This window comes from Henckelia pumila, chromosome 1 (genome assembly GCF_033568475.1).
Source record: "Henckelia pumila isolate YLH828 chromosome 1, ASM3356847v2, whole genome shotgun sequence".
NCBI classification, from domain to species: Eukaryota; Viridiplantae; Streptophyta; class Magnoliopsida; order Lamiales; family Gesneriaceae; genus Henckelia; species Henckelia pumila.
In genome coordinates this window covers 110,655,494-110,682,828 of record NC_133120.1, presented here as the reverse complement: position 1 = coordinate 110,682,828, position 27,335 = coordinate 110,655,494, and the positions used below count along the sequence as shown (strand labels likewise).

Sequence of the window (27,335 nt, the reverse complement as noted above, 5' to 3'; positions counted from 1 at the left end):
CATGTGTTTAATTGGTTTCATTTTGACTTTGTGTGTGTGTGTGTGTAGATGTTAATACCAAAAGAGGATAGGATATAGAACTGCATAAAATAATTAGGTCGAGAGATTGAGAACAAGATTGGAGGTCCGGTCATCTCCCATGCTCCGAGACTCCGTGGATGAAACGTCTTCCTGTTCTTTGGATAGGCCAAGCACATTAAACATATGTTTATCTTTGGTCTTTGCTCATTTTTATGGTATTCAATTTTTAGTTTAAATCGATATACATATTGGTTAGTTTTGGTTATCTTTCTTATTTCTTAATAGATTCAATACAAAGATTAAAGAGTACTGCAGTAATTTGTATCCATTTTTTGGAAATAATTCGTATTATTATATATCATCGGGTTATTTAATAAATCACATGCAATAAAGTGTATTATGGAATATATGAATATATGTGTTTTTGATAAAGAACCATATACATATTGGTTAGTTTTGGTTATCTTTCTTATTTCTTCTAAAGAACCCATCAACTCCACCATCGTGAATTTTGATAAATCTTTTGATTCTTCAATTGCAGCCACATGTTCAAATTTTTGTGGCAAGCTCCGTAGGACTTTTTTCAACAATTTTTTTTTTCTTCAATGGTATCTCCGTAACTTTTTATTTGATTGATTATTTCAACTACACGTGAAATAAATGTGCGGATATATTCATTATCTTTCATGGCTAAATTATCAAAATCTCGCCATAAAGATTGAAGCTTGATGGAGATAACTTTCTCGGACCCTTGAAACTCAATTTTTAGAATATCTCAGGCTTTTTTGCAATTTTTGGCACCCATGATTCTAGGAAAAATGGATCAGTTTACACCTTGTTGAATGAACAATAAGGCTTTGGCATCTCTCCTGATATTTTCCCGGTACTCCTTTTGCTTTGCTTGAGTCCACGTGGCCAAGGTTTCGACATCTGCTGGTTCTGGTATACCATTCTCTACTATCTCCCAAAGATCTTGAGAGATAAATAGAGTTTTCATCTGTACTCTCCAAAATTCATAACTTTCCCCATCAAATACGGGAATGGGTATAGTTAATGAATCTTTAGACATTTTTTGTCTTTAGAATATTTTTGCAAAGGAGAAATCGCACGTGGCTCTGATACCACAATTTTGTTGGGTACCAGTAATTTATGCTTGTATGCAAGGATTTCAATGAGTAATGCCACTTTATATAGACAATAATGACACACAACAACTCAAGAAAATGAAATGAGAAAGCATTAAATGATACGTTTCTAACTTGCCTTAATTTCCTTCATGTTTGTGTGCCGGCCACCTTATTTGACAACTAATAAAACGTGCTAATAAAACGTAAGAAACTAATCAACTGCTAGGTGTCAAGTTTGACAATTCAACATGCATGCATACAAATTAACAATATTTTACAAAACCATCTCCACCAAGTATCTCATTCTCAATATTCCAGAATTTATATATATTGGACTATCAAATCCTTAGTTATAATAGTAATTTATACTATTGACTACTTTTGTTCCCAGGTTATACTTGCACAAATTTTCACTACAATCACAGCCACAACCACAGCCGCAACTTGAAATTAGTTTCAGAATTCTCTATGGAAGAGAGAGTGTCTACTTATGTGCTAACAGTGTTATGTGGCATATAAAATTTCTTAACGAACTATTAATTAATGAACGGATCGATGCGTTGACATGGAAATATGATTATATAGGGCTAGCTTTTGTTATTGTTTGCACTTTGTTAAACCATATCTAGGACTTTTCAAATATGGCTTTCAGTTTGTTTCCGAGCTTGATCACGCTTGTATTTGACTGCTCCAGTTAAGTTGTGTTCGCTTAACGTTCAAAATTTATGTTTCTTTTAGATCTAGCAACCCGACCAACTTCCGTGGACGATATAAGATTGATGCATGCTGGGAATCTTCTCGTGTTTGTAATTGTGCTTCCTCCTCAAGCCAGACGAATTAGGGTTGTTGTTATGTGCTTCGTTCCCCCCATTTAATAACAAAATTAATCAATTGTCCCTATTGTATATATCTATGTATGTTAATATATACACACACATATCTTCATATCTTCCATGTTCATGATCTTTTAACTTCATTCGTTTGGTGGTCAATGAAATGTTATTCTAGTAGCTGTATTGGTGTTTATGATGGCTTTCTTTCTGGATGCAAGATACAAGTCAGGATTCGAGGAATATTCTAGTAGCTGAATTGGTGTTTAGAATACGGATCTCAAATACTTGATGCATGCGCGCGGGGAATTTAAGGCTAGCTGGCTGGCGAATGCGAATCCAACACAACGTTACTGGTTTCGAAATCGTGACATACGTACATTGTGTTTTTTTAGATTGAATGATCAAAGACAAATTAACTGGGAACTTAACACTTTCTTTAAATTTTGTGGTACGTACAAATATATGAAACATGCATGCATATACATCCAGTGGTTTGTGTCTTTTAATTTCTTTCCGAAGATAGATGACCCACATGAATGAACCAAGTTGGATATATGTTGAGAATCTGCTAGAAATTATATTAGTACAATATGGTTACGAAGGAGGAGTGTGGGTCCGTATGACATAAATATCAATCAAACTTGCTTTGGAAGGTATTGGGACGTAAGTACTTTTAATTTTTTTTTTTCAATACCGTGGGAAGTGTGGAGGTTTAAGACTTTGGAGTTTGGACTGAGAAGATGTAGATTAAAAAACCACTTACGTACTGTTTTTTAGAGGTATTTTTATTGAAAAGAACAGCACCGTTTGGCGTTTGGATATTGCATGAAAAGTGCCTTTTATTTTTTTAGATAGAATTAGAAGCAATAGCTCAAAAGTTTTAAAAAAAAAAAAGAATTATAGATTCTAAAAAACCCAATGAACAATACACCTTTCAAGAAAAGCACTCTGTTAGCATCTCCAACCAAACGGAATCTCCTAAGCCATCGGCTCACCGGTACGCATTGACCAATATTAAATGGCATGAAATTCAATTCAAGTCAAATTTTCGTGCACCTTTACTTCTTGTATAATTGCCACTACAAGAAAAAAGGCTAAAGACAACGGTTAAAAACTGTTGTCGTAGAGAGTTTAAAACTGTTGTTGAAGGCCCTGTTGTTAAAAGTTACGCTCAAAGACAACAGTTAAAAACCGTTGTCTTTGAAGGAAAGACAACGGTTTTTAACCGTTGTAAAACCGTTGTCTTTTCCTTCAAAGGCAACGGTTTTTAATTGTTGTCTTTGAGCATGACTTTTAAGAACAGGGTCTTCAACAACAATTTTAAACCCCTACAACAACATTGAAAAACCGTTGTCTTTTCTAAACAAAAAAACAAAAAAAAAAAATTAATACACAGATTTTCAATATTATAAATCACTCAAAATTCAAAAATAAAATTTAATATACAATCTTTCAGTATTATAAATCTTTCAAATATAAAAAAATAATTTAATTCTAACTCAATGAACACTAGGAAAAAACGAATCTATGCATCTCGATAAACTTGGAATCCTCCCTTCAGCACATATTTGCATCGCGAGCTAGTGTTGATTTCAAAACTACATTTTCTTGACTCGAGACTTTCATAAAGCCGCAACAATCTCTTTTCCATTAATTTGTATCTCCAAACTGTAAATTATTAAGAAAAAAACAAAAACCATAACTTAATCTCTTATCAGTGAGTATCACATCCTCAAGAAATTCAAACTAATCCTACTTCATCAACAAAATCAATGAAATAAATAACACACTACACAAATAGAATACAGCCAAACGAATGTGACTTGCATTCATTATTGTCACATATTTATATTGGCAAAGAGACAAAAAAAAATTCCAATGTTTCTAAATTGTGAACCATCAGAAAGATCCAAAACAAACCTCAGCTTGCAAGTGGACACTCATCTGCATTGCATTAAAGACTTGACGGATCTGAAAGTAAGAGTAAAAAAAATGTAACAAGTTAAAAAATAATTAATAAATTCATTAATTAACCTTGCGGAAAAAAACCTCAAATTGATTTGAGTTTATATAATCTTATTTGTTAAGATAAGATATATAATGATAATCAGACACGACATTGATTTACTATTATTGTGTTTATCATCATACAACTAAAACTAGCATAAACCGACTAGAATAGGTCATTTAAGCCATAAAATTGCTTCCTAATCAAATTTACTTTTTCTAAAACAATACCTACATTAACCAGAATGTATGCACTCATTGCATAACCAAGCAAAAAAAGGCTTTGCCTACCTTCAAAATAGCAGCACGAAACAATTCTGGATGCATTTTTACAGCTGCGCCCACATGCCCACAGAAGAAAATCAAGAAAAAATATTAAGCAAGAGCAAGGATATAACAGCATCTAATTTAAACACCCAGCCACCTAATGTGGTAAACACAACCCTCTGTTTTTATGCCATATGGCTTCAATTCATGAAGGTTTTAGTTTCACATTTCAAAGTTGAGTTTTTAATCAAATTACCTTATTGATTCTTGAGCAATTGCAGCAGCACTTTCAGGTTTATGATTAAGAAGCAAACCCTGTGAAAGATATCAACATGAGTAGATTGCCGATGCATTCCGTAATCCATATCAATATTTCAAAAGCACTATCAGGTTAGAACAGAGTCACGCTAAAGGGAAAAAAAACTAAACATAAAAACAAAATACTTTATAAATACATGAATGTGTCCCATCCGTATGATTCTAAAATGCAATCCAATCACCTAGATAATTTCAAACAAGTGATCTAGAACATATGAATACTGCATGTTTCATAGATTCTGATCTCCACCTCTCGATTTCCCATAAAGCCTCAGTATCTCCTGCAAAAAGGGAAAGCAAAGATGAGAACTGATGCATTTACAAGCCTTTCACATTATGTAAGATTCAGGTTATTAAGGAATTAACCGGATCTCATTTCTATATTAAATGCCAACAATTCAATCAAACATTATAAACAACAAAAATTTAAGATAACGAAAGAGTTTTGCAGTAGATATAAAGCACAGGCACTTTACTTCACAAATCAAAGGAAGTCTGTCTATGGCTTACTCCTAGCTTCACAACCTTTTCCCCGTATTTAAGCCAATAAGAACCATATCCAACTCAATACAATGAAAATTTAGACCAGCGCTCATTCTTGTTTTGAAAATAAACTAAAATATATTTCTTGCAAGCTCAGCTGAAAATCAAAAACCATGCTCTGGAACCCGATCGGCGATCTCTATCCCTGCCGGTTAATGAAACAAAGATAGATATATCGGGAACCACCGAATCAATCCATAACTAAAGTACAACCATTTACAAACACAGTGACTAAAATGAAGAGAAATTAGTTACCTTTTTCTCGATTGACGTCGGGGATTGAGTGAGACTTCCATTGGGAAGAACCTCGCACTGCATCTTGAGAATATTATCTTCCCGCTTGTTCTTCCTGATTTCCACTAGATTATCCTCAATCCGTCGTCGAGCCTCCGCGTCGACTCCAATTTTTTAGGTCTTCTTCCACACATTTGCCCTGATACTCGGCTGAAACGACATTATCACTTATTTCTATACGTGTGTGTAAATTAGTATTCATGCATATATAAGAAAACAAAGATGAAAGGGGGAAAATTGAAAGGGCCACAACTCCAATTCCTAAAGGAGTTGTTAAAGCATTAAAGGCTTATTTCTATACGTGTGTGTAAATTTCGCACATTTTAGTTTTTCTTGTAGTGAAATCAAAGTCTTACAAAACCCATGCTTTTGCATCTTGAACAAGAAACATAATCAGTTTCGAGCCATGACAATACAAGTATAAGATGAATCTGAGAATCAATGTCATCCCAAAAAACACACTTATTCAATAGATTTTCCAGCAAAAGAGACATAATAAACAAATAATTCCAATATGAGTCATAAAAAAATACTCCAAAATTTTGCATTTGGAAAGTGAAACACAATTAGCTGGCAAGTTACATAAAACAAAAAAGAAGAGGAAAATGGGATTCAATTACAGAAAAGTACTTAGGAAATGTTTAGCAACTATCAGATTCCTTTGTCCAAGCAATTCCTGTAAAGGTTTTTCAATTAATTAATAAACCTAAAGATGTCAATAATCCATTTATGCAAGGACAAACCTATTAAACGCCACACGTAAATTAAGAGTTCACTAACATACCCTAATTAAACCAAGAATCAAGAATCACTTAAAGAATCTCCATTATACCACATCTACTTGTGTTCCGGGTGGTTTGAGACCAACGAGGCCATCAACCACATGTGAGGTCCACCACGAGGGATAGGGATTTTAGTTCTACATTCTTCTTCTAAGGCTTTGCCATCATTTACACCAATGATTCAATGTTCTACAACAGGTGTATGTCGGTTCTTTTTGCTGCCCCCCATCACATGGAGGCAGCCCCTCCAAATCTGTGTTGCAGGAAAGGTGCATACCTGAAAGCACCAAGTAAACAAATTTCAGAGACATTTGTACTGATATCTTGAATGCATTAATTATACTATATTTACTCAAATTTTAAAGAAAATTATGCATAATGCACTAATGAATAAGACTGGTAATTATGAAATGTTTGCAAACACTAAGACTATCAACAAAAACACCAATAGACAACATGTCATTAAGTCCTTGATTTCAGGTATATCGGATCCTGCAGCAGCTAGTGCAAAATTTGTGCTGATATATACAGAAGATAACACCAAAGCCAAGTTGATCAACATATAACCAAGAATCCAGCAAAGTAAGACTTCTGAATTATATCAAACATCAACGAGTACTCCCATGAAATAACCCAGAACCAAAAGACAAAAGGCCTTGCATCAAAATGTAGATTAATGACGCATTCAAAATATTTCATCATAAAGTCACAACTTTGAAAATATATTCCAGCAAAAATCACTTCGAATGCATCCAATTCAAAGCTGTGCATGAAATTTAAAGAAGAATGACAACAAAAATAAGACCAAAAGCCAAGTACCAAAGCGAATTCCCATTCGAAAATTCAAACGACCTTATACACAAATTGATAACAATAAACAAGACCGAAAGCAGGCGGAGGTTTAGGGAGAATTTTATGGAAAATAGATTGGTCGGGTTCAGCGTGTCTCCGTCCCTTCAAGTTTTCAATATGTATCCTCTTCCTCTCTTCCTAAAATGCCTAGTGCCCGCTGCGTTACTAGGTCCAGAGGATTTTTCTTCAAACCTGCGAGGAAACCACAATGACATAGAGGTTATGTGAAAGTCATTACATTCATCAAGATTCACAATAATCTCACGACCTTGAACTCCCACGAACCGATTTGGGGGTGACTTCTTCATAAACACTTACAATTTTGGATTTAGGGCTTTTGGTCACGGCGGAGTGCTGTCCGTACGGTGGAGCACATGGGCCAGAAACGGGATGAATCCACGCAAGAGATAGAGAAGAGTCACCGGAGAAAGAAGAGGTTGGAGTTGTTGCTGAAGAGTGAAAGCCTAGATCTGCGATTAAAGCGTTGAGAGTTGTGGCTGAAGAGTCTGAGAGTTGAGTGAAAGGTTAAGTGTGGGAGTTGAGAAAAAGCGTGAGGTGAAAGCCCGTTTTTAAATTTGTACGCTATTTTAAATAAAAAAAAATGAAATATATCTTTTAAAAACAAATAAATAATAAATAAAAAACGCTCAAAGACAACGGTTTTTTAAAACCGTTGTCTTTTGTCAATAAAAAAACGCTCATAGACAACACTCTTCCAAAACCGTCGTTGTAGGCCCAAAATAAACGCTCATAGACAACAGTTTTAAATAACTGTTGTCTTATACCCTAAAACGACAACGGTTTTAAATAAAATGTTGTCTTTTTTATTAAGACAATGCTAAAACACAACAGTTTTAACTAAAACCGTTGTTATAAAGTGAAAGACAACGGTTTTGACATAAAAATGTTGTCTATTGAGTGTTGTTGATGGGCATTTTTCTTGTAGTGTTGACTATATATTGTTCGTATTCGTGACAGTATTGTTTAATTTCTTCGTCACAAACTAAATTATAACTTTATAGTTTTGGATAAAAATACACTTATATTTATAAGACTTTTCTCACTTATTTTTAATTGGTTCAAATGAGTAATAATTTGTAGCAATTATTCCATGCAGGATTTGAAATTACAAATACTATTTTAGTGTACCTTGATTGAAAAATAGAATGAATTTTGAATTAAGTATCAAATAAAAACATATTTTATTTCAAAATGTTTGTAGCTAGCCTAATCGCTATTTTTAATTGATTAAAATGAGTAATAATTTGTAGCAATTATTCCATGGGATTTGAAATTACAAATACTCTTTTAGTGCATGTTTGGTACGTAAATGTGATTTTAAAACGAGATTAATATTTGATAAGATTTCATTTAAGTAAATGAAATTATTATGAAATTTATAGGAGTCCGTCGAATTTCATCACATGTAAGTTTAAAATTTTTAAAAAAATTATATTTATATAACTTACTATAGCTAGGGGTGTAACGAGTCGAGCTACTCGCGAGCAGCTCATGAGTAGCTCGGTTAAAGCTCGACTCGAGCTCGATTTGACCGAGCTCGAGCTCACAATCGAGCTCAATTTCGAGCTTTAAATCTATGTGTTCGAGTAGCTCGCGAGCTACTCGATAAGCACATATATAAAAAACAATATAAATAAATATAAATATAATATATATAATATTATATTTATTTATATATATATTTTTTATAATATTTATATATTTATTCATTTATATATAATATTTATATATTTTATTTATTTATTATATTTATATATTTATTTATATAATATAAATATTATATTTATTTATTTATTCAAATATTTTTAATATATATTTTTTTAATTCAATCTCAAGCTCGAGTACTCGAACTACTACTCGAGCCCGAGCTCGAGCTCGAGTATTAAAATATGTGCTCGAGCTCGAGTAGTGTGCTACTCGAGCTCGATGAGCCGGTTTGATAACACCTCTAACTATAGCTAGCTCATAGATTTCAAGTACTCTTCTTTACAAATTTTACAAAATGTCATTTATCTAAAATCTTATATTCTCAATTCACATTATTATATTTTAAATTGTAACCAAACACAAAAAAAAAATGGAATTTAAATTTCATGGATTTGAGATTTATAATCCAATTTCAATTTTAATTCCAAATATCATTTTTTAATGGTTTCAAGAATTCAATTAATTAATATTATTATTTATTTTTATTTTTGGTAGGGGACACAAAAAAATAATGCTCCCACTTTTGAATAAGAAGACATGCAGATTCACTCGCTTTATCTTCGACCGGGAAAGACAGGGGATACAATTCCTTTTGCTTTTTTTTTTTTCTTTTTTTCAATTTAATCCCTTTTTAATTCAAATCCTGATTAATTTTGTTTCATGTATCAAACAACAAAAAATGAAGAAATAAATTGGTCATTTACTCGGAATATTCGAATACCAGATAAAAAAAAACACCACGGGTTTGTTTTTGTTTTGTTGAGAAGATTTTTGAGGGAATATTTTAGAAATTCAAATATGTTACAATTTTTTTGGTTAAAAATGAGTAGACGGTCTCATCCGTGAGACGGGTCAATCCTATCCATATTTATAATAATAAGAAATATTTTTTGGCATAAAATGTATTACTTTTTAATGGATAACCCATATAAGAGACTCGTCTAAAAAAATGACTCTTGACACCATATCATAGAAGTTTTTTTGGTTAAAAATATAATCTAAAATTAAAATACTTGGAAAGTGGTGAAGATTTGATACAAAGTAAAGATTGCGTCTGAAAAAAGGGTCAAGCGCCTGAAAGATAATGTGATATTATTGTCTGGGGCTTCGAGTATCCTTTTTCAAAACAGAATACAGTTGAAAACTTTGCTCAAAATGGTTTTAATTTATTTTCATTTAACTTCTCAAATATGAAACAGTTGTGAATTCTCTTCGATATATATTCCAACGTTATGCAACACAAATGATAGCATCCTAACGAATTACAGTATCTCTTAACTTGTGTTTAGTAAGTTTACGATGAAAGATGGTAGACTTAACTTGCCTAGATGTGAAAGTTAAGCATGAAGATTTCTTAAACCTCGATCCAAGTGATCCTTCATGTGCCAAGGTATTGTTGGGGATATCAACGAATAGCGTAAACTTGAGGTAATATCGCAACGAAATATTACAAGTAAATAATCAACAACTCGAACAAGAAGGACACCAATATTTATAGTGGTTCACTCAATTGGGCTACGTCCACTCAACACTCAAAGAGATCACTTCTTTATTGATGACAAAGAAGACAAGAGAATTGAGATTACAAACTCACTTTCTCACAACTAATCCTATTCCTTCCAAGGATAAACACTCTTTAAAAAATATCACACTAAATCCTCTTGAACACTTCTATACTTTGAGTTTATAGAAGAGAGGATTTTGTGTTTTGGTGTGTTTGAGAAATGAAGAATGGATGGGTATTTATAGGTGAAGTTTGGGATAGAAAACAAAAAAAAATTACATCATTGCTTACATAATAAACTCAATAATGATGGCCAACTTAACCATGCATGTGTTGCTCAATTGTCAAGCATGTGTCATGTATAATTGAGCTTGATTCCTAGCAATTCTCCCCCTCAAGCTCATTTTGTGAATTCGATCAAACCTGCAACAACTTTACAGTACTCCAGTTTCAACTTCGGCACTGTCTTGGTCATCATATCAGAACCATTTTCATCTGTGCGAATTTTCTCAAGCTTTAACAACTTGTTCTCCAATACATCTCGTATCCAATGATAACGAACATCAATATGTTTTGATCTGGAATGCATTGAAGAATTCTTTCCAAGATGAATTGCACTCCGACTGTCACAGAACAACTTGTATTGATCTTGCACAAAACTTAACTCCTCCAAGAACCCTTTCATCCATAACAATTCCTTACATGCTTCACTTGCTGCAATGAACTCTGCTTCGGTGGTTGAAAATGCTACACACTTTTGCAATTTTGACTGCCACGACATAGCTCCCCCTGCAAATTTAATCAGGTATCCTGATGTTGACTTCCGAGAGTCAATATCTTCTGCCATGTCTACATCTGTGTAACCTACAAGCTCAACTCTAGATCCTCCAAACCTTAGTCTGTGTTTAGAGGTGCCTCGTAGATATCTCAATATCCATTTTACTGCAGCCCAATGTTCTTTTCCTGGTTTTGAAAGAAATCTACTCACTACACCGACAGAGTGAGCTAAATCCGGCCGAGTACATACCATGGCATACATCAGACTTCCAACTGCTGAAGCATATGGAACTTTTTTCATTTCTTCTTCCTCATCCTCTGTAGGACTCTACATTGAGTTCAACTTGAAGTGATTGGCAAGAGGACATCCAACCGCTTTAGCCTGGTCCATGTTGAACCTTTGACGTACCTTTTCAATATGCGATAACCAGGTCTTCTTGGCATACCTATCTCGATGGATTTCCATTCCAATAATCTTTTTTACTGGCCCCAAGTCCTTCATCGCAAAGGTCTTGCTTAGTTGTTTCTTTAGGCCTTTGATTTCAGAAACATCTTTGCCAACAATCAACATGTCATCTACATAGAGCAGAAGCACCATCAAATCATTATCAGAGGTTTTCTTGACAAACACACAATGGTCCGCAGTTGTCTTCATGAATCCCTGTTGAGTGATTACGGATTCAAACTTTTTGTACCATTGTCTCGGTGCTTGCTTAAGACCGTATAGACTCTTTTTCAATCTGCAGACAAGATCCTCTTTTCCCTCCTCTGCAAAACCCTCTGGTTGCTCCATGTAGATCTCTTCCTCCAAATCCCCATGAAGGAATGCGGTCTTTACATCCATTTGTTCCACCTCCAAATTATGCTCAGCTGCTAACCCTAGCACAATTCGGATGGATGTCATTTTCACCACAGGTGAAAATATTTCGTCAAAGTCGACCCCATGTTTCTGCCCGAAACCTTTGACGACAATCCTCGCTTTGAATCTTGGTTGACTAATGTGCTCTTCGTGCTTCAACTTGAACACCCACTTATTTTTCAAAGCTTTCTTTCCTTTCGGCAAATTCACCAGCTCAAACGTATCATTTTCATGCAAAGATTGCATTTCATCTTTCATGGCTTCCATCCACTTATCCTTGTGTTCACTGGTAATAAATTCTTGGAAGCTCTCTGGTTCTCCCCCGTCACTTAGCAGAATATATTCATTTGGGGAATATATGGTTGAGGATCGCACGACTCTTCTAGAACGTGTGGTCATGAAACCACGAGAACTCTCTGCTGGTGGATCAATGTGAACACGATCATCATCATTTGATGATCTAACCTCAGGTTGAATTTCTTCCTGATCATTCTGCACTTCATTTTCAACTCGTTGTGGATTGACTTTTGAAGGCCACCATTCAAGATCTGTATCAGATTTGGAATTCTGATCTCCAGTTTTCTCCAAGAACTCATTATCCTGAAATACGGCATCACGACTTCTTATAGGCTTTTTGAGATCTATGTTGTAAAACTTGTAACCGAGTTTATCTTCGCCATAGCCTATAAATATGCATTTTCTCGTTTTGGCATCCAAATTATGTCTTTCATCCTTCGGTACATGAACATAAGCAACACAACTAAAGACCCGCAAATGATCATAGAAAACATCCTTGCCTTGCCACACCTGCTCCGGAACATCATAATTGAGAGGAACACAGGGTGAGCGATTCAATATGTATATGGCTGCAACCACGGCCTCACCCCAAAACTCTTTAGATAGCTTTGCATGTGAGAGCATGCTTCTGACTCTTTCTGCCAAGGTTCTGTTCATCCTTTCAGCTAATCCATTGAGTTGTGGGGTTTTTGGTGGTGTCATTTGGTGTCGGATTCCATTATTTTTGCATATCTCATCAAATGATCCAATGTATTCTCCTCCATTATCTGTTCGAATACATTTGAGTTTTGTGTCGGTTTGCCGTTCAACCAGGTTTAGAAATTTGTTGAATGTTTCTACAACTTGGTCATTTGTTTTGAGTGTCCATACCCAAATTTTCCGAGAATGATCGTCGATAAAAGTTACCCAGTACCTTGCTCCTCCGAGAGATGATGACATTGGGACACATAGATCTGAGTGCATCAAATCTAAGATTTTATCGGCTCTGCTAGTAGGTGAACTCTTGAATGATATCCTGTTCTGTTTTCCGGCCAAGCAGTTAATGCATTGTTTCATATGAACCTGCTTTATACCGGGTAGAACTTGCTTGCTCACAAGGCATGTAAGATTATTTTCACTTATGTGTCCAAGACGTCGGTGCCACAATTCTGTTGAGTTTTCTTCTGTTGTGTAGTACATGCTCTCAGAATGTTTCTCTTGTACTACGTACGGCTTTGACATCTTTGATCCTTTTGCTACAACAAGTGATCCTTTTGAAATCTTGCATACCCCGTTTCGGAAGGTGGTGCAGAAACCTTCCTCATCGATTCTTTCGACTGATATCGGACTCAGGCGCATATCTGGCACATGCCTGACGTCTTTCAGAATCAGTGTAGAGCCATCCATGGTAGTCAAGTTCACATCTCCCTTTCCAATGACTTTAGATATGTCGTTGTTCCCCATCCTGACCACACCATAATCCCCTTGTGTGTAGGATATAAAGCATTGTCTTTGGGATGTGACATGGACGGTTGCTCCACTGTTGATTATCCAAGTGGTTTCTTGAGTTTCCAGATTTACCGACTCCTGTTCCGCCTCATGAACGACATTGAATTCATCAATGGCGTTTGTTTGTTCATCACTGGATTCATGTTTGTTTTTGTTCTTTGATTGTGGGCAGTATTTCTTAATATGCCCCTTTTCTCCACAGCGATGACACTTTATGTGGGCGTATTTTCCTTATGATTTACTCCTCCTTGGCTTCTGATGTGTGCTTCCTTTGAACTTGCTTCTTCCCCTTGACTCTGCAGCCAGAACATCTAACTGTGAGGTAGAAGCTCCCTGGGATCTCCGCCTCATTTCTTCATTCAAGATGCCACTCTTGATGAAGTCCATGCTCACAACTCCACCTGGGGCTGTGTTCGTGAGTGATATCTTCAATGTCTCCCACGACTCTGATAATGAAGCTAGCACAAGCAGGGCAATCACCTCGTCATCAAGTTTTATTCCCATACTTGATAACTGCTGCACGAACCCCTTGAATTTCGTTCAGATGATCAGCCACCAGAGTTCCTTCTTTGTATCGAACCTGAACTAGCTTTGTCAGGTAGAACAATTTATTGTTTCCGCTTTTGGAGGCATATAATGTCTCCAACTTTATCCAAAGTGTACGAGCATGAGTCTCATTACAAATATGATTGTACACGTTATCATTGACAGATTGTCTGATATAACCGCAGACTTGTTCGTGCTCTAAGGTCTAGTCGGCATCTGATTTATCATCTGGTTTAGAATCGCTGAACACCGGTAGATGCATCTTGGTGACAAATAGAAGATCTTTCATCTTGCTCTTCCAAAGTTGATAGTTGGAGCCATTAATATTAATCATCTTACTTGCACGTACCTCCATCTTTTATGACTGCTACCAACGAATTAATTCGTTAAGCACGAACACAAAAGAGTTACTTCCCTAATACTGTCTAGAAAACCTTTTCTGATGTGGAAGTTCAGACTAAGCTGCAACCACAGAGCATACGAGAACTTCCTATAGTATTTGAGAACCTCGCTTTCGTCATACTATCTTGAAAGTCTTTTCTGATGTGGAAGGTCAGACTCAGCTGCAACCACAGAGCATACGAGAACTTTCAATAGTATTTGAAAACCTTGCTCTGATACCAGTTGTTGGGGATATCAACGAATAGCGTAAACTTGAGGTAATATCGCAACAAATATTACAAGTAAATAATCAACAACTCGAACAAGATGGACACCGATATTTATAGTGGTTCACCCAATTGGGCTACGTCCACTCAACACTCAAAGAGATCACTTCTTTATTGATGACAAAGAAGACAAGAGAATTGAGATTACAAACTCACTTTCTCACAACTAATCCTATTCCTTCCAAGGATAAACACTCTTTAAGAAATATCACACTAAATCCTCTTGAACACTTCTATACTTTGATTTTATAGAAGAGAGGATTTTGTGTTTTGGTGTGTTTGAGAAATGAAGAATGGATGGGTATTTATAGGTGAAGTTTGGGGTAGAAAACAAAAAAAAATTACATCATTGCTTACATAATAAACTCAATAATGATGGCCAACTCAACCATGCATGTGTTGCTCACTTGTCAAGCATGTGTCATGTATAATTGATCTTGATTCCTAGCAATTCTCCCCCTCAAGCTCATTTTGTGAATTTGATCAAACCTGCAACAACTTTACAGTACTCCAGTTTCCACTTCGGCACTGTCTTGGTAACAACTTGTTCTCCAATACATCTCGTATCCAATGATAACAAACATCAATATATTTTGATCTGGAATTCATTTAAGAATTCTTTTCAAGATGAATTGCACTCTGACTATCACAGAACAACTTGTATTGATCTTGCACAAAACTTAACTCCTCCAAGAACCCTTTCATCCATAACAATTCCTTACATGCTTCAGTTGCTGCAATGAACTCTGCTTCGGTGGTTGACAATGCTACACACTTTTGCAATTTTGACTACCACGACACAGCTCCCCCTGCAAATGTAATCAGGTATCCTATGTTAACAGGTCTCGCCGCCATGGGGCCTGCTCTCTTGGGCTCCGGATCCCCTTCTCACGACGGTTGGGTAGCGGTGGTGGGAGTTGCCGATGGCGCGTTGGCGAATGTGATGAACATGATGGAGCATGGAGGGCAAGTTGGGATATTGGTGTTTGAGATGTATCGGAGTAACGCTGGGTAGGGGCGGATCTAGGATTTCGGCTTTGGGGGCGCTACAAAATATAAACAAAGACTAAAACAAAAAAGATAAAAATTACATAAATTTAAAATTCATCTATCATTTTATCCTATTTATTATGGTTAGTTAAAAAAATATGGAAATATATATATATGAATAAAATTAAATCTACTTATTTATGTAGTGTAAAGGGCAGTTTTGAAAAAAAAAAACAATTGGTATCCTCACTATAAAGTGCTCAAATATTATATATAACTAGCTAGGATAATCGTACACATGCACTGCGTGTGTACAAAATAATATAATATATTTAGTATATATATAAATATTATATTTTTATATTTCAATAATTTTTAACATTTTTATTTTTTCATTTCTAAAATAATATAAAACAAATTTAAAAGTTATATAATATGCACACAACACATAATATTTATATATTACGTTACACACGCAATGCGTGTATATCACTGCTATTTTATATAATGTAAGGTCAATTTAATATCTATTTTATTTTTATTATTTTGAAATTTCTTATTTTAAATGAGGAACTTTAGAAGAAAAAAATTAAAAGAATTTGAATTTTCATTTTTCACCATGAATAAACCTTTTCTTTTCATTTTTATTAATTTGCAAATTTTTTTATATATAATTTTACAAGAGGAGTTTGAAAGATTTAAATAAATAAATAATTTAAATCATTTATTAGAAGAATATAAGTTTTCACTTTTCACAAATATATATATATTTAGAAAACAAATAATAATTTACATATTTTAAAATAAAAAAGGTAAAAGAGAATTGTAGACTTTTTTTGGATTTTGTGATGCTACCACATTGGATAGTGCCGAATGAAGTAGCCAAGGGTTCAAATTTTATTCAAGTGAGATGTTCGAATTGTATACTTTTTTTGGATTTTGTTGATGCTATCCAATTGGATAGTGCCCAACGAAGGGAAACTTCGCACTCTTTAAAAGATCTGCTGCATGCGAGAAAAAAAAACGTTTCAGAACGTTAGAGGATAGAAAACCTCAATACTCTTTTTTTTTTTTGATCTCGTATATTTGTCCGGTGCCAATTATTTGTTGTAGATTTTTGGGAGAATTACAATTTTGGTCCTATAATTTGCACATTTTCCATTTTTTTTCTTGTTAAAAATAATTTTGTAATTTTAGTCCTGTAACTTGCATCTTTTTTTTATTTTTGGTCCTATTAACATTAATTTGCATTTTTAGTCCTGTAACTTTCATAAATTTTTTACTTTAAGTCCTGTTAACATTGAATTTACAATTTTAGTCCTGTAACTTGCATTTTTTTTTCATTTTTAGTCTTGTTTGCATTGAATTTTCACTTTTTGTCTTGTAACTTCTATATATTTTTTCTTAGTCATATTATCAATGAATTTATATTTTTAATTCCATAAATTTCATAATTTTTTATATTTTTATTTATAATATATTATGATTTACATATTTTAAAGAATTTAAAATTTAAATGAATTAAATAACAAAAAATCAACTAAAATTATTCAAAACAATTTTACACTAAATATCATCTTATAAAATACATAATATAAATAAAACTATTAATCTAATGTGAATCATGTTTTTTTCGGTTTAGTTTTGATATATAATATGAAATCGAACCATATAATTTTTTATTTTAAATTTTATATCCGACCAAAATTCCATTTTCGTTTTGGTATTTTGTTTCTTGAGTTTGGATTTATGGTCATTTTTTTTAACCAAATCTTAAGTATTCACGTCATCTATGCTTGTCACAAACAATTTTTGGTAGAAATATAAATAAAAAATAAAAAAAATTACAAATTAAATGGTATAAAAATAAAAAATTTACCTTTAATATGACTAAAAATAAAAATTAAGTGTTAACAAGACCATTGAATTCCCCTTTAATATGATTAAAAATTAAATAAAATTATATGGTTCGATTTCAGATTATATATATAAAAACTAAACCGAAAAAAATGATTCATATTAGATTAATAGTTTTATTTATATTATGTATTTTATAAGATGATATTTAGTGTAAAAAAATTTCGAATAATTTTTAGTTGATTTTTTGTTGATTCATTTAAATTTTAAAAGTTTTAAAATATTTAAATCATAATATATTATGAATAAAAATATAAAAAATATGAAATTTATTGAATTAAAAATATAAATTCATCGAAAATATGACTAAAATAAAAATTTATGAAAGTTACAAGATAAATAAATTTAAATTATATGTAAACTGTACTAAAAATAAAAAATAATGCAAGTTATAAGCCTAAAATTGTAAATTTAGTGTTAACAAGACTTAAAATGAAAATTCATGAAAGTTACAGGACTAAAAATACGAATTCAATGTTAATAGGACCAAAATAAAAAAAGAATGCAAATTATAGAACTAAAATTGCAAATTTACTTTTAACATGACCAAAAATGAAAAATATGCAAATTATAGGACAAAAAATGTACCTTTCCCTAGATTTTTCAGTCAGCAAAATCCATAGTCATATTGCGACAAGTTTGGCAATCCATCCACGGTAAACTCTTTTTTCATGCATTTTAATTTCATTGCGTGAATAAAAAATCAAAGGAAAACTCCCTCAAATTGCTAGAGGAGTCGAAAACTTGTAATTTTTCTATATATATATATATATATATATATATATATATATTAGCTTCACACCCTTTTTGTTTCTCGATCAGATCTGGTTTCGGTGCCAGTTTACTCAACCTCTTGATATAGGCTTTGTTTTCCAGAGCATTAAAATTTTAATAACATTATTGGGTCTTCCATTTGCATCCATGAGACACGGCTGGATCCAGGAATGTGTCTGGAAATCAAGCACAGTCGACGGCGGTATAATATATATATATATATATATGTCTCTCATTCCCTCTACTTTCTTTGCTTAACTTCTTACACATTCCACATCATTACTATATGTTTTGTAATCAATTTTTCCTGCTTAATTTAATTGCAAGGTACATCTCTTTGCTCAAAACACTCAAACATTTACCATTCACTATTTGTGGAACTACATCAAGGCAAAAAGGTACGGTACTGTGTTAAACCATATCTAGAACTTTTCAAATATGGCTTTCAGTTTGTTTCCGAGCTTGTATTTGACTGCTCCAGTTAAGTTGTGTTCGCTTAACGTTCGAAATTTATGTTTCTTTTAGATCTAGCTAGCAACCCGACCAACTTTCGTGAGCGGAAGGACAATTGGTAAACAAAGATTCTATAGCATTCCCGGTGATGTTGTCAGAGTGTTTGTAATTGTGCTTCCTCCTCAAGCCAGACGAATTAGGGTTGTTGGTATGTGCTTCGTTCCCTCCATTTAATAACAAAATCAATTGTCCCTATTGTATATATCTATGTATGTTAATATATACACACACATATCTTCATATCTTCCATGCATGTTCATGAAATGTTATTCTAGTAGCTGAATTGTTGTTTATGATGGCTTTCTTTCTGGATGCATGTCACGCCCCGAGATCGGAACGTAGCATCGGCGTTGTTAACAATTTTAAATCGTAAAACAAGAAGCCTTGTATTGTAAAAATAGCCTTCAACCAGTCTTTTACAAATCCATAAACGTCTTTACAATATCAAAACATAACAGTAGCGGAAACGAAATATAAAAGATAATAAAACTAGTAAGACTGCTAGCATTTTCATCATTCTAGACTTGATCACCAACCCCAGAAAGTGTGTTGCTCATCATCATCCAATTGCTCTTCGGTATCTGGGAAGGGAAGTAAGGGGGATGAGTGTTTTGGGAAACACTCAGCAAGAGGGGGCCAATCGTACATGCAAAAGTTGAATATACATATATATAGGAGTTCAAACGGAGCATGTTCCAACACATGTCGCAACATAAATCAAGACAAGGCAAAACTTGAAACTGAGCATCAATACATATCATGAATGGAACATAAACTTAGACATAGCACTGTTATTCATCTCGTTAATCATGGCTACTGATCAGTCCCTAATTTTTACTCCTCTAAGGGGGCGAGGCCATAAACGGTTATTATAACCCACCGCATCAGGGCCATATAATATCTTATCATGTTTTCAGAATTCTTTACCACTTCTTAAGTCGATTTCTAACAGTGCATAACAAGGAGTTTCATGGAATAACTTGTACATAATTCAAAGACATATGAAACAAGAGATGTACGATTGAACTTTCACAAACAAGATCATGAATGTTTTTAAAACATATATAGGTATAAGCCCTCTTACTGTATTCGATCTATAACAAATCGTGCAGAAGTTTGAGTTGCTCGGTTCTGGACAGAAAATGCGGTTCCCTGATCAACTTTGGCACTGCTTCTTAGATCAACCTCGGTCAGCTTCTTGGCTTAGCCTTGCTGTAGATGATTGCTTGAAACTGGAACAAGAAGTATGCTCGAATTTGGACAGAGTTTCTGCTCCAACCTTGACAGAAATTCTGCTCAATACTTGGACAGAAGTCTGCAAGAATTATGCTGCTTCGAATGACAGAGCTGAAACCCGAAATGTGGAGTGGTGGTGCTCGAATTTTGTGTGATTTCCTTGGGGTTTCTGCCACTATTTATAGGAAAAATCAACAGGTGAAGGGTCTCCTCATTCATGACCAATAATGTTCATTAACAGCCATGATTCCTCATTATTTCAGCTGTTACAACCTCTTGGTTTCTAGCTGTTGCAATCCTTGGCTGATACATGCAACATTAATCTGCATACTCAATGTGGCTGTTACAATTCCTGCCTATGACAAAAACGTGGCTTCACATTCCTCCCACCTTGGAAGAAGTTTCGTCCTCGAAACTTGGATTGACTTGATCTTCAAATAGGAATGGATACAGGTTGCGCATATTCTCTTCCAATTCCCAAGTGGCTTCCTTTTCCGTGTGATTAGACCACTGAATTTTCACGTATGGAATGGTTCTTCTTCTTAAGACTTGATCCTTGGTATCCACTATTCGTATTGGAATCTCTTCATACTTGAGCTCCTTATTTAGATTCCCTTCAATTACCAGAGGTTCAATTTCAAGGACATGACTGGGATCTGGGATGTACCTTCTTAATTGAAAAACATGGAAAACATTGTGAATCCTTGACATATCTGGTGGTAAGGCCAGTCTATATGCCAAGGTTCCTACTTTGTCCAAAATCTCGAATGGTCCGACATATCTGGGATTCAATTTTCCAGTTTTACCAAATCGAACAACTCCTTTCATGGGTGAGATTTTTACATACGCTTTTTCACCTACTTCAAATTCCAACGGTCGTCTCTTCATATCAGCCCAACTCTTTTGTCGATCTTGAGCAGCTTTGAGTCTTTCCTTGATGATGGTTACTTTTTCTACCATTTCTTGAACTAGTTCAGGTCCCGTTATGGTTTTCTCTCCTACTTCATCCCAGTATAAAGGTGAGCGACACTTCCTCCCATATAATGCTTCGTATGGTGCCATACCAATACTGCTGTGGTAACTATTGTTGTAAGCAAACTCGATTAAAGGCAAGTGTTCACTCCAGTTTCCACTAAAGTCTAGAGCACAAGCCCTTAGCATGTCCTCCAATGTTTGGATCGTTCTCTCTGTTTGGCCATCAGTTTGAGGGTGATAAGCCGTACTGAGAGTGACCTTGGTTCCCATGACATTCTGAAAGCTTTTCCAAAATCTGGATGCAAACCTCGGGTCTCTATCTGACAAAATACTAGCAGGTACGCCATGTAATCTTACGACATTGTCCATGTACAGAGTAGCTAGTTTATCCAGGTTGTAGTTCATGCGGACCGGTAGGAAATGCGCTGTCTTTGTAAGTCTATCTACAATTACCCATATTCCGTCATGACTCTGCCTTGACTTGGGTAAACCGACAACAAAATCCATAGAAATATGTTCCCACTTCCATTCTGGAATTTCCAAAGGTTGAAGTAATCCTCCAGGTCGTTGATGTTCAGCTTTGACTTTCTGACAGACCTGACATCGCGACACAAACTCAGCAACATCCTTCTTCATTCCATTCCACCAAAAATTTCCTTTTAAATCTCGATACATCTTGGTGCTGCCGGGATGCACTGAAAATTTTGATTTGTGTGCCTCAGACATCACCTCATGACGAATATTATCGATGTTGGGTACACACAATCGTCCTTTCACCCACATAACTCTATTGGAATCTATTTCAAGATTTGGTGTCTTTCCTTCTCCTGCTTGCTCCCTGAGTTTTGCTAAAGAAGGATCGTGGCTTTGTTTCAATTTGACTGTTTCTCAAAGACATGGTTGTGCTGAGAGTGAGGCTAAGATTACCTTACTCATGTTCTTCCGACTTAGAACATCAGCTACCTTATTTGCTTTTCCAGGGTGATAGCTTATTGTCAAATCATAATCCTTCAATAGTTCAATCCACCTTCTCTGTCTCATATTCAATTCTTTTTGAGTAAACAAGTACTTGAGACTTTGATGATCAGTAAATATTTCACACTTTGCACCGTAAAGATAATGTCTCCAAATCTTTAGTGCAAAGACCACTGCGGCTAATTCAAGGTCATGCGTAGGATAATTTTGCTCATACGGCTTTAATTGTCTTGAAGCATAAGCAATTACCCTTCCATCTTGCATGAGCACGCATCCCAATCCTCCTTTTGACGCGTCGCTATAGATGACAAAATCCTTGCCTTCAGTTGGAAGTATCAATACTGGTGAAGATGCCAGCTTTTTCTTCAGAATTTCAAAGCTCTGTTCACACGTTTCATCCCAGTTGAACTTAGAGTTCTTTTGTGTGAGTTTGGTGAGAGGTATAGCTATCGAAGAAAAACCTTCCACGAATTTTCGATAATAGCCAGCCAAACCTAGAAAGCTTCGGATTTCAGTTACAGTTTTTGGTCTAGGCCAATCCATAACTGCCTCCACTTTCTTGGGATCCACAGATACTCCGTCTTTGGATATTATATGGCCCAAGAAGGTGACGCTCTTTAGCCAAAATTCACACTTCTTGAATTTTGCATAAAGTTCTTTCTCTCTTAGCGTCTAGAGAGTGAGTCGGAGATGTTCTTTGTGGTCTTCTTCACTTGGTGAATATACGAGGATGTCGTCAATAAATACCACCACAAACTTGTCGAGGAACGGCTTGAATACTCTATTCATGAGATCCATAAATACTGCCGGTGCGTTAGTTAACCCAAAAGGCATCACCATAAATTCGTAATGCCCATACCGTGTCCTAAAAGCTGTTTTCGGAACATCTGCTGACTTGAATTTCAATTGATGATAGCCTGACCTTAGATCGAGCTTGGAAAAGACTGTAGCTCCTTTGAGCTGGTCAAACAAATCATCAATTCTTGGGAGGGGGTACTTGTTCTTGATTGTGATCTTATTGAGTTCTCGATAGTCGATACACAATCTCATACTCCCATCTTTCTTCTTCACAAATAGGACCGGGGCTCCCCAAGGAGATGCACTTGGTCGTATTTGCTTTTTATCCAACAATTCTTGGAGTTGCTCTCTTAATTCTTTCAGCTCTGCTGGAGCCATTCGGTATGGTGCTTTTGAGATAGGTGCAGCACCAGGTACTAGATTAATTTCAAATTCCACTTCACGGTCGGGCATTACCCCAGGAAGTTCTTCAGGAAACACATCTGGAAATTCTTGAACTACAGGAATATCTTCTAATGAAAGTGCAACTTCTTCCTTTACTTCGCCTACCACTGCTAGGTATACTTCTTCGCCACTTTTCATAGCTTTCCAAGTTTGAGAAGCAGATAAAAGGGACTTCTGCTCCTTGACTTTGCCATGATAAATGACTTCGTCGAGATTTGCAGCTTTCAATTTGACATTCTTCATGCGACAATCTACTAAAGCATGGTTATTTGCTAGCCAATCCATTCCTAAAATGGCATCAAATTCTACCATGGGTAGTTGAATGAGTTCAGCTTGAAATACGTGTTCACTGATGTTAATTACACAATCTCTATGAACCCTATGTGTTTCAATTGTTTTGCTAATGGGAGTTGCTACTCTAAAAGGTTCCTCAAGTATCTCAGGAGTAAGTCCTAACTTCTTAGCAAACCTCTTAGATATAAATGAATGCGTAGCACCACAATCAAACAGCACATAAGCAGAAGTTTTGTTGATTAGGATGGTACCTGCTACAACGTCATTTGCATTCTCAACTTCCTCTTGGGTTATGGCAAAAACTCGGGCATTCGGTTTGTTCTCCTTTGGTTTATTCGGAGTTGAACTACCTTTTGCCTCAGTTTCTTTCCTCTTGTTTTCTGGGCAATCTGCAATGCGGTGCCCAGTCTTCCCACATCCAAAACAGGCGCCAGTTGCTCTGCGGCATTCTCCGAAGTGTTTAAATCCACAAGTACTACATGGTTTGATTTCTTGATTACTTGGTTTGGAAGGAGTGCTCTTGTTTGTTCCAGTAAACTGATATGGTTTCTTGAATGGTTGTTTTCCTGTTGAAGATTGCCCCACAAGTGGTCTCTTGTTCGTGTTCTCGTCTTCCCTTCGCTTGATATCGGTCTCAGCTCGAATTGCAGCTCCCATTAAATTAGCGAAACTTGTGGCATGGTATACTGCTAAAGCTGTCTGAATACGACTGCTCAAACCTCTTTTGAAACGGTGCATCTTCAAGACATCATCAGCCATGATAGTGGGAGCATACGTTCCGAGTGAATTGAATTTTGAAGTGTATTCAACCACTGACATATCCTGAGTCTGAGTGAAATTTTCAAATTCACTCAATTTCTGCAGTTTAACCTCGGCTGGATAGTACTGTTTCAAGAACGTATCCTTAAATTGTTGCCACGTGATTGGACCAGCTGCTATCATAGGTGGTGAAACTGCCTCCCACCACTTGGCGGCCTTTTCTTCCAAGAAGGGTGTTACTACATCCACCTTGAACTCATCAGGGATCTCGAGTAGGCGGAGTTGAGTCTCGATATTCTTGAGCCAATATTGGCCAACCTCAGGATCTGGATCTCCTTTGAAGGTTTGGGCTCGATTCTTTCTCAGTGACTCGTAATGATACTTCACTCCATGCACCTGTGGTACTGCCTGTGGTGGTGGATTGCCATTTACAGGCATGTTTCCCAACCCTTGAAGGGTGTTAGCCACAATGGCTGCTATAGCTGCCAAGTCAGCATGATTTAGGCCTAACCCTTGCGGTGGCGGTGGAGGAGGAGGGTTCCCTTCATTGTTGTTGTTGCGGTTTCTATAGCGTGGGTTACGAATGTTGCGTACCTCTCGTCCATTGTCCTACATACGTAAAAGTTTCTAAGATTCTGATAGATTTATGGATTAGAAAAATAACTTAACAAGTTGAACACATAGGTAAACAAAAGACCATTCATTGAATTTCAGAATAACAACCGAATAACAACTGATAGTTTTGGAATTGAAAGCAACAACTGATTTGGAAATAAGTGACAAGAAAACATAGCTGAATAAAAACTAATGCATCCATACTAATCTAAGTCTATAACTTCTCCATCCCCCAGAACATCGGCGGCCACCTCCTCAACCTCAATCTCTTCCGGATCTTCCTCCGGATCCTCCTCAGGTTCCTCCTCGGAATCCTCTTCTTGCAGTTGATTCACGGCCTGGAGTAGAATGGCATTATGATTATTCAAGTTTGCCACTGTACCCTGCAATTGCTGGACTTGAGCTTCCAGCTGTTGGATGCGATCTCGCATCTGTTGACGACGCTGCCCATGTTCTGCGCAGGACTGCTGCCTTAACTGCTTCTCATGTTCCACTTGTTTAGACAAGTGGCTAACAACACCAGACAGCTCTGCTATGGTGTCCTGTGCTGTCCCCAATCTGTCTTTCGACTGCTTATGTTCTATCTCAGCTGCCTCCATTTTTCCTTTCATTTTGTTATGCTCTTCTTCAGACTTAATCACTTGGTTGCGCAGAGCTTCTTCACGAAAATGGTTAAGGTCCATGTCATCACGAAGATATATGTTGTCCCCCCTCACTTGCTCTAACTCATAGAAGTACTGGTTGGCCCTCTTCTCCCATTCACGCTGCTCACGTCTAGCAAGAACTACCTTAGCGCAAAGTCGAGTAATCTTATGCTTCTGGTTATCAATAACCAGTTGCTTCATGCGAAAGATGGAATGGGCACGAGTACGAGGAAAACTGGGCGCAATTTCCAGAAAGAAAACAAATGGAAAGGCAGGGCTTAGAACAAAAAAAAAAAAAAATATATCAAAATTCAGCAATTACACAATACATGAACAGTTTGCAATAATTACAAACGAAACGGGGCTTTTCGGAAAAATTTTCCAAAAAAGGAAAATTTTGAGATTTTTAATTGAGCTGACGGTATCGATTGTGAGGATCACGACACAATCGACGGAATTGGATTTCGAGTTTTTTATAAAAAGTTATAAGCATTCTAAATCTTTCCTAAAACGGCAAAAACGCGATTTCGGAGGCCTAAACGAAGGAATTCGGCCAAAATCCGAGTCACATCACGACAAAATGTAATTTTGTGGTGGCTTTGGTTCGTGAGATCGTTTCGGAGGGGACTACATTGGCCCTTTGGCCTACTGTGAGAAACTGCAAAAAAATTTCTAAGGTATTCCCACCCGGATTATGAACCTGGCAGCTCTGATACCACAAAAATGTCACGCCCCGAGATCGGAACGTAGCATCGGCGTTGTTAACAATTTTAAATCGTAAAACAACAAGCCTTGTAGTGTAAAAATAGCCTTCAACCAGTCTTTTACAAATCCATAAACGTCTTTACAATATCAAAACATAACAGTAGCGGAAACGAAATATAAAAGATAATAAAACTAGTAAGACTGCTAGCATTTTCATCATTCTAGACTTGATCACCAACCCCAGAAAGTGTGTTGCTCATCATCATCCAATTGCTCTTCGGTATCTGGGAAGGGAAGTAAGGGGGATGAGTGTTTTGGGAAACACTCAGCAAGAGGGGGCCAATCGTACATGCAAAAGTTGAATATACATATATATAGGAGTTCAAACGGAGCATGTTCCAACACATGTCGCAACATAAATCAAGACAAGGCAAAACTTGAAACTGAGCATCAATACATATCTTGAATGGAACATAAACTTAGACATAGCACTGTTATTCATCTCGTTAATCATGGCTACTGATCAGTCCCTAATTTTTACTCCTCTAAGGGGGCGAGGCCATAAACGGTTATTATAACCCACCGCATCAGGGCCATATAATATCTTATCATGTTTTCAGAATTCTTTACCACTTCTTAAGTCGATTTCTAACAGTGCATAACAAGGAGTTTCATGGAATAACTTGTACATAATTCAAAGACATATGAAACAAGAGATGTACGATTGAACTTTCACAAACAAGATCATGAATGTTTTTAAAACATATATAGGTATAAGCCCTCTT

General features: G+C 35.8%; 1 pseudogene; it reads right to left on the bottom strand.

Moving 5' to 3' along the window:
- Positions 1-20,575: 20,575 nt before the first annotated feature.
- LOC140872506 (uncharacterized) lies at positions 20,576-26,046 on the bottom strand (annotated as a pseudogene).
- Between the last annotated feature and the right edge of the window lie 1,289 nt (positions 26,047-27,335).